Source organism: Sciurus carolinensis, chromosome 7, assembly GCF_902686445.1.
Source record: "Sciurus carolinensis chromosome 7, mSciCar1.2, whole genome shotgun sequence".
In the NCBI taxonomy this organism is placed as follows: domain Eukaryota; kingdom Metazoa; phylum Chordata; class Mammalia; order Rodentia; family Sciuridae; genus Sciurus; species Sciurus carolinensis.
In genome coordinates, this window is record NC_062219.1 from 56,910,033 (window position 1) to 56,921,941 (window position 11,909).

Below are 11,909 nucleotides of genomic sequence, written 5' to 3' on the forward strand. Positions count from 1 at the left end.
TGTCCTAAAGAATATATTCCACTTTTTTTTTTTTTGTACCGGGAATGAAACCCAGGGGCACTTTACCACTGAGTTACATCCCTAGTGTTTTTCTGCTTATTTGTTTGTTTTGTTTTGTTTTGTTGGAGACAGGATCTCACTAAATTGCTAAGCCTGTCCTTGAATCTTTGATTCCTCTTGCCTCAGTCTTCCAAGTTGCTGGGATTACAGGCATGCACTACCATGCCTGGCTAAGAATCAGGACCCATTTCAAATATTATTTGGTACAAAATTCAAAAGATTCAAAAGGATATTCACGGTAAAGTGTAAGTCCTCCTCTTCCCCTGTACCCTAACCTCCTATCTCTTCTTTATAGGTATCTTTGTTTTCAAAATTCTTGCCTGTTTGTTCAAAGATATTCACTGCCGGAGTTGGTGGGGTAGCTCAGTGGTGCAGTGCTTGCATAGCACATACAAGGTCCTGAGTTCAAGCCCCAGTGCACCCCTGCAAAAAGAAGACTCAATGCATGTATATAAAACGCTGGTGTAGTCCTGCTTTTCCTTTCTCAAATGGAAACACGGTTCACACTACTGAATGCTCGCTTTTATTCTCTTGAAGTTGAATCTGGACCACTTCCATTTTAGCACATGTAGATGCCTTGTTCTTGTTCTTTTTTAATAGTAGCATGGTATTCCATTGTATAGATGATGATGATTTATGTAGCCAGTTTTCCATTAATAGACGTTTAGGCGTTTCCCAAAATGTTTTTACAGCAGAGCTGCAGCGGATGTCCTTGTACACATGACAGCGTCTTGTCGTGCACTGTCTTGTGCTCTTGGTTTCATTCCTGTGTGCGAATGTTTATCTTTTCAATGAGGTTGTGAGGGCCTAGAAACTGGGGCAGGCATTGTGCTACCCTGTGACTCCAAAATGAAATGCAGCATTACACATGTAGTTTGGGTCTCATAAGTATTGATGAATTAGTTAGAACTCTGTTGTGCCATTGACACTCTAGAGAAAAGCAAATGGTATTTAAAGTTGAAATGACCTGCCTAAATCATGGAGAACCAGCCAAAGGAAGCAACAATAAAATAGATAAAAATAAAGCAGATATTCAGAATATGCTACCAAAGTAGGCCGTTTTCCCAGTGTTTACACTCAGAAGAGAGAACCCCAATGGCTAGCCAAGTAAAGGGAGTCAACAACTCCTCTGGAAAAATCAGTCCTCTTGGGAGACAGGCATATGTCCCCATCTTTTGGAATTACATTGAATAAGTAAGTGTTGATTCCAGTTCACAAAATGGTGTCCCGGTAACCTGGAAAAGTTAAAGTTAAGCATGGCCCAAATTACCTGATGGGTGGGTAGGGAGACATTTTCTCAAGTGGGAGTCTCGCTCAGCCCAGAGGAAAATTAAAAAGGAGAAGGAAGAAAGGAAGAAGGAGGGGGAGTCAGGAGGAGGAAAAGCACACTCTGACTATATGGCAGGCCTGGAAGAAATCAGGAAAAAGAGGGAATGAGTAGATGCTTTTAATTGTCCTACATCAGCTGTCATCGGTGATATACGAAGAGAATGCTCCTTTGTTAACAAACAAGGAGGGTGTTGTTATCATATTTAATGAACACTCATTATAACCTGGTAGTATGAAATGTGTGGTCTGATTGGCTGATCTCAAAACAATTATGTCGACATCTCATAGCTTCAAGATCATACAGCTCTGCAATTTCGCAACCCATTACCCCTTAAAAACAAAATAGTTTTTCATGAACATAAATATTACATTAATCTTTATGAATCTTTTCCAGGATTTCCAAGATCCCACCTAAAGTGACTCTAGTGTTGAGACCATATATATTTATATATATATATTTTTTTGAGATAAGTTTCCTTTGCCCTCAAGGGAAAGGAAGGGGAAGAGTGTTGAATTGCTTGTTTTCTTTGCTTTCTTTCTTTTTCTTTAGTGACCTGAAGGGGCAGACCCATTTAGTCAAGGAAGAATGCCCTCATTCACTCTCATACCCACTCCTCAACCAACACAGGCCTTGTCATCAGGTTCATGAGTTGGAAAACTGCAAGCAAACACCACCAGCAGATAGGAAGTATGGATGTCACACAGCACTGACATGCAAGAGTCATTTGAAGAGCATAATTATCCAAGGTGGCACTTTGATGAGGGGATGCAGGTTGACACTCCTAAGCTTGAGTAAAGTGCCCTGGAATCTGAGTGGCTATTGAAATAGTCCACATTTCAAGTTCCTGCCTCACGCCAAAGTGCTGGCAGCTCCCTCACAACAAGGCCCACCTGGGCACCTGTAGCCCAGCCCCATGAGGCAGGGAGCCACGTGCTGAGTCATCAGTTCCTCCCAGAGCTCTGAGCCAAGATCTACGGGGCAAGGCTTCCCTGCTTCCTTTGCCACCCTAACCAAAACACCGAGCCGGACAGAGTGGCTAGAAGGGAGTGCCACCAGCTGATGTTTCAATAAGACTTTTTAATGTCAATACATCCTTATTAAAATGAGCAGCAAACTTTCCACTTATTGATTTGTAGAAATGGACTTAGAAGTCATGTGATTTAACTGCTGCATTTTACAGATGTGGAAACAGATGCAGAGAGGTTACATGTCTTGCTAAAGTCACCCAACTGGCTAAACCAGGAATAAGCCCAGTTTTCTTGATCACCTGCCCCCCCAGTACAGAGCTCTTTGCATTTTGTGACACCAACCACCCCCCCTCTCCATCGCCAGCCCTTGCCACTATTGTGGAGTGCATGCTTTTGGAATCAAATAATGATTGGTTGAAATGATTTTATGCATGCCTAAGAGATGCTGGGATGGTTGAAGGTAAAATCTGGGGTATCTCAACAGAGAATGTTTTACATAATATTTAAAAGGCAAAAACAATTTAGAACTTTGTTTCTTTATGGTCCTATCCAGAAACAAGTTTCTGAGAATATACATAGAAATGATACTGTAGTCCCATTTCAAGAAACTGATCACCTCTTCTTAAAATAAGCCACCACTTTGTTACAACTCAGTTTTTCTTTTTTTTAAAAATTTTTAAATTTTTATTTTTTTTTTACAATGCAGTTTTTCATGGCGAACACAGCCAGAGTCAACAATTATTGTTGTTGTTGATATCTGTTCTAACATTGTCCCATGGGGGCTAATATGCATATAACAAGTGGAATATTTTCTGTTAGACATCTGGACTCAAATATAGTCAGAATGTATACTGGTCTTACTCAAATAATCTTTTTGAACCAAAGATGAACATATGTGAAAGATACCAAAAACACCTATAGAAGGTTACAAAATCAAAGCTGGATGTTAGTATTTTTAATTAAATTTGATCCCTCTTAGCAGATATTAGTATAAATAATTTATTTAAAAGAGGTCAATAACATTAATCAAATTATACATTGCCTCTCCCTCCTGAGGCAAGTAGTTCTTTGAGGTCAAGGTCTTGGTCTTCCTCATACCTCATGTTCAACCCAGCCTGACCCAGTACCTGAAGAATAATAGGTAGGCAATATATGTTCCTTGAATGAACGAATGAGGGAATGAGTGGGTAAAAGTGCTGGATTTATCTTTCATTATTAGAATGACCACAAATGAGAGAAAAATAAATAAGAGAAACTCAGGATCCACATAGATCAACTTATGAAAGAATTGAAAAACAAGAGGGACAGTAGGGAAGATTTTCTCAGTGTTTTTTCTTGTGCGAGAAAAGGGTCAGAGGACACAAGAGTATATGAGCTACATTTTGTGGATCCTCCCCAGACTCTCCAGCTTGATAGTATACAAAAAAGTGTAGGTTTCAGGTTGTGTTTAAAACTATATTTTTCTTTAAAAATCTGTATGTTTTGTGGATTAACTCTGCTCTGCGGAGGTGGAGAAAGTGGTGGCCACAATATAGGAAGTTACTAGGGTACAACCAACTCTGTCACAGTTCCAGTCTGTGTGATCTGAGGCAAGCTACTACGGGATATTTTCTTTGTGCATTGAACTCAGGTTTTTCCCGGAATTAACTAATTTGTTTGACCTTCCCAGGCTTCTTCTTCCTAATATGTAAAATGGAAAAATAAATTTATCTCAAGGGGTATTTGTGAGGATAAAATGAGATAATGACTGGAACAGACCTAGTAACTTATACAGGATAAATCAAATGCAAGGCATTATTTTCATAATTATTGTATTACAGAAGCACCAGAAGCTGTATTTAAGTTCATTTTTACTTTCTGTTTCTTCTACTGGAACGATGCCATTTAAAATGAATACTACAGAGAAGAAATAGGCATGACTCATGCATCATATGTTCTTTGGAACCTTAATCTCTTGCTCTTTTCATTTATCTCATGAAGGAAATGAACCAAAGAAGGAAAAACCGAGGCAAGAGTGAGAGAAGATAAAAATTACTCTAAGAAGTGCCCAGCTAATTTCTAGAAAGCTTTATCTGCAAATAGTATGGTCAAATAGTTCAGTGTATTTGAAAAGGTCTGTGAGGCTATTGGAGTGTGCTTTAGAATCTTCCTGTATTTTCTTTTCTGAGCATTCTGCTCTCCTCAGAGTCTCAGAGTAAGAAATATACTGTAAAGGCCTGGAAGTTTTGTTCTGGTCTGGGCGGGACTATGCCCCACTGAAAAACAAGCCAACTTCATTCTGGGCCTTGAAGCTTGACAGTGTCATTTACAGAGTGACACACTCTGTAAATGACCAGAGACATTCCAGAGTTCATGACTGTTGTGTAACAACAACACTTCAAGGGTGGCTGCAGGCACGAGGCACAGCACGCCCACGTGTGTGGTGAATGTGGAGGAACCACTCCCCTGGAATGTGCCATTGCTCAAAGGCAGCCGGGCCTTCCTCTCCATCCCCACCAACCAAGCGTTGGGGGCGGGAGCAGGACAGACTGGAGAGACGACTCTATTTTCAGGGAATGACAAATTGATCGTGCTGATTGGGTGAGAGTACTTACCTGCCCCTGCTCTGGTTCCAGGGACAACCTCCAGGGAGGATTTGTTTGGTAGTGATTTGTAGGAGGAAGTGTCGCAGAGCAACAAGAACCCAAACAACATGCTACCAAAGAGGACTTTGACCAAGGCTCAACTAGAAAAGTCTCCTTCCCGTGTCCCTACAGCCACCAAGTTGCTGGAGAGGACATTCCATTCCACTGAGAGAGAGAAGGAGACAAGATGGCAGCTCTAAATTACATGTGCAATAGCCCAGGAGGCTTGTAAACATTTAAGGAGTTGATTGTTATTTTCATTCCTGACTGGTTTGGTGGTGCAAATAACAGCCCCATAAACTGCTGAAGCCTAGCTGGAGTGCTGAGGACATGCATTTGTGACCATGATCTTAAGCAAGGGATGAATATTCATGACAGTGAGTCCAAACTGCTCCCCAAGCAGGTCAGTCGGTGTGTGATCTCAAAACAGCCCCTGGATGGAAATCAAGTTTATAGACTTAATTGAAGAAAAGGACTCATGATTAGAAGCATGATCAAGAAATGTCCCTCAGGAACTGAGGGGGAGGGGAGCAGGGAATCATTGTTCTTTGGGTATAGAGTTTCAGTTTTGCAAGATGAAGAAGTTCTAGAGATCTGTTGCACAACAAGGTGCATAGAGCTAACACTACTATACTATATACACTTAAAAATGGTTAAGATGGTACATTTTATACTAATGTGTGTTTACCACAACATAAAGAAGAAAGAAAAAGAAAAGGGCTATCACAACAGAGTCTGCCCTAAAACAGCTCAAGTTAAATATATAGCTATGCTCCAAACCCCTCCTTATTTTTCCAGTCCCCCATAGGTACAGATATTAAGGAGGCAGGTATAAGTTATTCTCAGGCTTCACAGAGATCATCTGGCCACTCTTTGGGTTTCCCAGAACCACCAAGCACTTGAGGTAAGGGTTCTTTTCTTTTCTTTGCTTGATGATCTATCTACCCCTCACCCTAAGGTGATCAGGGACATAGTGGACTAAACAAAAGAGATGCTTTGCTTTGCGGCTGAGGACTGAGGAGTGTGTCTAGGCCAGAGAGGCAAGCTTAAGGATCTCTCCTCTCCCCTCTCCCCTCATGCCCCTTCCCGGCCCCCAACACCTTCTACCCCCACATGCACCAGCAAAAGGGACTTTCCCTTTCTAACCACCAGGGTCTCCAGTGGTGAGCAAAGACGATGACAAAGGACATAATGCGGTTTCTGCTCAGTTAGAAGCACAGGAAAAACTTTCAAACAGCCCTTACAAGGGAAAAAAAAAAACCAAGTACGGAAGGAAGTCTGCACCTTCAGCACAGACATTACCCTGCTTTTTTCTTTTTCTTCTAAATTTTTCTCTCCCTGTCTGTTGGAGAAGTCCAGCAAGTGCTCCCTGGTCCTCAGCAGAGCTCCCAGAGAGGTGTGGCCGAGAGTCCCTGCTAGAAAACATTCATTTACCCTCTACCACTCTCAGACTCATTTCTCTGATGTGAACAAGATTCAGACCTGGATTTAAGAGATGCTTCTCTTACTTCTAAGTGATAGAGCCAGTTTTAGAGGATTCCTTCCTTCCTTCCTTTTCTTTATTTTCAGCCAGTACGTTTAAGAGCACGTCATTCTTCAGGCTATAGATGAGCAATAATGTATTATGTTATTACGCTCAAGTTGGAAGAAGGGTTGAAACAGCTGTAACCTATCTAAGATGGGCTGAATGGTTTGCTTTGGATAATGTAATTTTCAGTCTGGAATCCACGTGTAGGTCAAAACCAAAGGAGACAAAAACTAGCAATTTGAAGCAAAACTGCTATAAATCTCCTAGGTTTTCTGTTGGTTGCAAAAGCTGTATAGCAGGTGGGCATACAGCAAGTCTTCAGATAATCATTAGAGCAGCCGTGACTTTTGGGATTCCATTGCCTGGGAGCAAAAAGGTAGACCAGACTGCTCTTCCTCAACTTTCATCTTTGCTTCCAGGAACATTGGTTAACTGTATATGGGCAATATTTAAAACAGAGAACATACCTCCTTAACTCAGAAGCATCACAGTTTTTTTTTAAATGTGCATTTGAAGCAGAAAATATGTTTCCTCTGCTTTGTAGAGAACACACAAACTCAATGCTCTAAAGTAAAAGGAATTTTAAAGCCAGTTTATTCAAAACAGCATCTGAACCTTGCAATCACCATGGTCCTTCTACCTGAGGACCACTCTGTCCTTCAACTGCAGTTGATAGTTCTCTGAGACATGCTTTAAAGGGGGTTGGGATTAGGTTGTACCTCATTTTCCTCTTTGGGACACTGCTAACTTGAGGCTGACAGAGACCTGCTGAAGCCGACACCTATCCTCCTGCTAAAGCACTAGGCAATGCAAACTTCTCTGGCACTTGGTTGGGGAATTGGCCACCCCCAAAGGGATCGAATTCTTTCATTAAAAGGAATCTGGAATCAGCTTTAGAGATGTGAGTGGTTGTGAGGAGTTAGAAGTGAGATGGATTCAGAATAATGGCAGGCCGTGGCATGGCCAGGACTCCCCATCTTCTTCCTTACTGACACATCTGTAGAACTAGTTGAGAGTCAAGTTCCTGACAAAGCAAAAGACAGTAATTTAATGCTATAAAATTTTGCAGTTTTGGCAACCTGTCCCTGGGTACAAACAATAGCAGAAACTCCTTTGGGTCCTGCCCAGCTGGGCAATAGGAGGATTGTCTAATCTGCTAATACAGGAAGCAGAGTTTGTTTCCAGTTCCAGCACGAATTTGCTAGGTGTCTTGGGCATTTCCTTTGACTTTCCATTCCTTGATTTCCCTACTTCTGGGCTGAAGATACTCAAAGCCCAATGCTATCTATTCCCTGCATGAAAAACCTCAGGGAGGAAAGCATATTGCTTTCCAGTCAGCACAAGGCCAGGGTCCTCCAGTGGCAACAGCAAGAACAGATACCAAGATCTCCGTGGGCTCTCAGGAAAACCTCAGCCCCATTGGCCAATGAACAGAACTACAGTCTTATCCTGGTTACTAAAAATGAGACATGTTCATTAGACTTGATCCTTTGATTGTACACCAGCTGTGTGCACAGCCCAGCAGTTCCATGGGTCATCTGGGTCAAAGGTGGCCCTGGGCTGGCATTCCCAGCCGCTAGGACACCTGCCTCCCAGAGTCTGTCATAGAGATGAGGGTTGCTCAGGGAGGGTGACACTTGTCAATGAAGGGCACAGGAAGCACTTCCATCAGATTTATCTTGGGATTTGTGAGCATCCATTTTCCACCTCCCTTCCACTGAAGCAGACAATCAAAAATTAGCTGTGCGTATAGACAGAATTGTGTTCTCCACTTAGGATTTGGAGGGAGCCACCGAGCAGCTTGGGAACTGGCTTGTACCTTTGGCACCAGCCCTTCTTCATGATACTGGGCCTATCTTCTGTTGGGGGCCGGAACACTTCCGTTCATCATCCTCTTCCTGGAGGCTCAGAGGAGAGCAGAGTCACACTGGTAGAACCGGTCCACTTCCTAGTGCTCCCTGCACTTCCTCAAGTATGCAAAGGGGTGGAGGGACAGCTGCTAGGATTGGCATTTCACTTGCTACACCTGAGCCAGATGTGCTCCGGAGAAGGGTCATCTATCAGCTGTCAGCACAGAAGAGACCTTTGCCAGGGCCATGATGTCCTTGTGGGACCCATTCCCAGGAATGACAAGGAGTACTGAGTTTGAAATCACATGGTCACTTTCAGAAAGAGACAGGCAAGAACTACTAACCTCATGAACTTCTCGGCTGCTTCTCACCTCAGAAGCTGGCTCACCTGCCCCTGGCCCTCGCCCTTTGGCTTGTCTGTGCTGCATGTGTGTCCCCACCCTGCACCCCCCCAGGTTAGGTGTCACCTGCCTTGTGGTGTCAGCAAGGAGGAGAGGTGACCAAGTCATGTTTTCTGGGTTCAGGGCGGTAAAAGGGCCCACACGCGCCTGTGATGGGGGGTAATCACAATGAAACTGAACACTCAAGTAGAAAGCAGAGTCCGCCCACAGGAACTGCTGCCAACCAACTGCTGCAACGTGGCTTAGTGCGGACTCGCTGCTGGGGTCAGCCTCGGCTTCCACGCGCTTGTGATTCAGTAATAACTGGAAGCACGATTGCTTTTTCACTCACTATTTTTTAACGGTTTATTCATAAAGCAATTTTTCACTTTTCACTTATTTTCAGCCCCTTTCACATCTCTCTACTCACAGCTTCTGCCTCTGCTTCGCCTTTCCCTCCCCCGCCTCTTCAGCTTAATTTTTCTTTATTCCCTTTTTAAAACTTTGAACCGTTAAAACGGTATAGAGGTCTCGAGTACTTTGCTAACCGAAATGTTTCCTTTCAATGTCTCCTTAGGGTCTCTTTCTTGGGTTTTCATTCTGCTTCTTAGCTGCCAGTATTTCTGTCCCCTGGTTCTTTTGGGGCAAGAAATTTAAATCTTTCTCACTTGTTGTGCAAGTATGACTTTGCCTTGAAAAAAAAAAAAAAAGGCAAAGAAGAAAAAACAAAAACCCCAAAACCCATTAAATTAAACATACTAGCATTCATAGCACTCAAGTCTAGCAGGGGTTTGATTTAAGCACAACCCATTATTTCCATTAAAAGAATCTTGATTCCTTTCAGATGAGTATATTCCTGGGGAAAGTGCCTGGTTCTCACAAGTTAGCAGGACCTTTGCAAACTTACTCTTTGCCAAAAGAAGCCATGATAGTTGTTTCCATACAAGCTCACCCCTCATTTCCATTTCTTTGACATCTGCTCTCTAAATTGCAAATATCTGCCTATAGCAATAATGATCAGAGTTCCAAGGAAAGAAAACCAAATAGATATAAGAGAAAATGATGGAATCTTAACTTACTACAAGTGTGATACTTAAAAAAAAAAAGCAGGAAAACAACCCAGCAATGACTTCTTGTTTTAAGGACCAAGAAATGGAGGACCAGGGAGGTTCCAGATCTTTTTTGAGAACATGCAGTTGACAAGGGGTTGAACCAGGTCTAGATCTGAGCTTCTAATCTCCTGGTTCACTGTGTTTTCTGTACTAGTAGGAGCTCATAATCTCAGGTCCCATCTTGGGTACATTTTTACACTCTGGCCCTATGAGCCCTGGAAGAAAGAAATATGTGACACCATTATTGATCCTTAGTTGGCTGGTGTCACAGCAGATCACTCTCACGTTATCAGTACTAAAACCAGGGAGGCAAGAAAGGGTTACGTGGCATGGCAGAGATTTTCTCACTGCCTCTGCCTGTGTGGGTGGGAACTGGCATTCAAGGGAAGTCGTGCTGATGGGAGGAGAGCAGGCAGAGGGGACCTTTTCTTTTCCCAAGAAATAACTACACTGCAAGACCACTGGCCTGGACGTCATTTTTACACAGCATCAGGTGCAATGCTAGGAGAGAATGAGACCTTGGCTCATTTTCCATCCTCTTTCAGAAACCCTGGGAATGCTAGTGTGGAATATTGTTTAAAATAGTTAACAAAATGTACAATAGTTGGGCACTGTGACATGTACCTATAACCCACCTATTTGGGAGGTTGGGGAAGGAGAATGGGCCACTTACTGAGACCCTGTCTCAAAATGAAATGGACTGGGGATGAAGTGCAGTGTCTGAGGCCCTGGGTGCAGTCTTCAGTACCATAAACACAATAAAACAAAACTGAAATATCCAGCAGAGTTTGTTTCACGGTATCATAGATTCTTCCTTAGAATTAGGCAAGTTCTCCATATTTCTCTACATATACAAAGCATTTCCTAGGAGGCCTCAGGAACATTAAAAAGCCTTAAGTTCTCTATCAAAACCTTCTGTATTTATGGTCCTAGGTACATGACAATGGAAATGTTTGAATTGTATACCTAGAAAGGATTTGCCAGAGTATCTTGTTCATTCTGTGCTTTCAAACAAGCAGACTCCAAGCAAGGAGATTCTGCCCCTCTGAGGAACCCAGTATGCTACAAACCATAAAGGTGGTTAGTCTTCTCAATTTAAACTCTAGTCCCTTCTGCTCTGGTTGAATTCCATTTCCCTTGTTCTGCTCCTCACCAGTGAAGGAGAACAGCTGGTTGTTGTCATCCACAGGTAAATCCCTCAGATGCCTAAAGATAGGGCGTTTTGCCAGAATTCCATGAGAACAACCCCCTTTTGTTAACACACTGGAGAGCATCTTACCAAATCACCCATTGATACTTATCTTTCACTTCCTCTTTCTTGATGGAGGTAGAGGAAAACTATAAGATGACTACAGTCATATTTAGACTGAATAAAACCTCCTATGTTCTTCCTCTTCTCCTTCTCCTTTTCTTTTTTGGAGTACTGGAGTTAGAACCCAGGAACACTCAACCACTGAGCTACCTCTTGCTAAATTGCTGAGGCTGGCCTCCAACTTGCAATCCTTCTGCCTTGGCCTTAGCCTCTGGGATTACAGACATGTGCCACCACACTGGGCAAAACCTTCTAAAATTCATAGAGAAGGAAATGTGCACAAGGCCACCTCTGGTTCAGTGTCTGTCAGACCTGGAAGAGCAAACTAGGAGAGGGTTTGTTAATTTATAGTATTCTGTGAAACTCTGTGATGAAGAGAGTATTTGCATAAATCTGGTTTAAAATAACTTTTTGGAATCTGGCTGCAGTTTCTGCCTGAATAACATGATTAAGGCTGTATTGAGATTAAAATCACTTCTCAACTTATTTAAGGAGCAGCTGTCAGCAGCATTTTGAGCAGTTGGACTTGGGGGTTCTGAGGTGTTGAAGCTTGAAAAGGGATGTGATGGGAGCGAACAATGAAGAGGCAGGCAGGGCCTACAATGCTCTGATTCCTTCTGGCTGGAAGTTAATAATGACAAGGACCTGTTACGGACAAAGGACTCCACGGCGTCTCAAAGGAAACAGGTGTCTTCAGGACTGGTTCAGTAAGCACGTTCTAACTTTTTTCCTATTCATCAAGCCT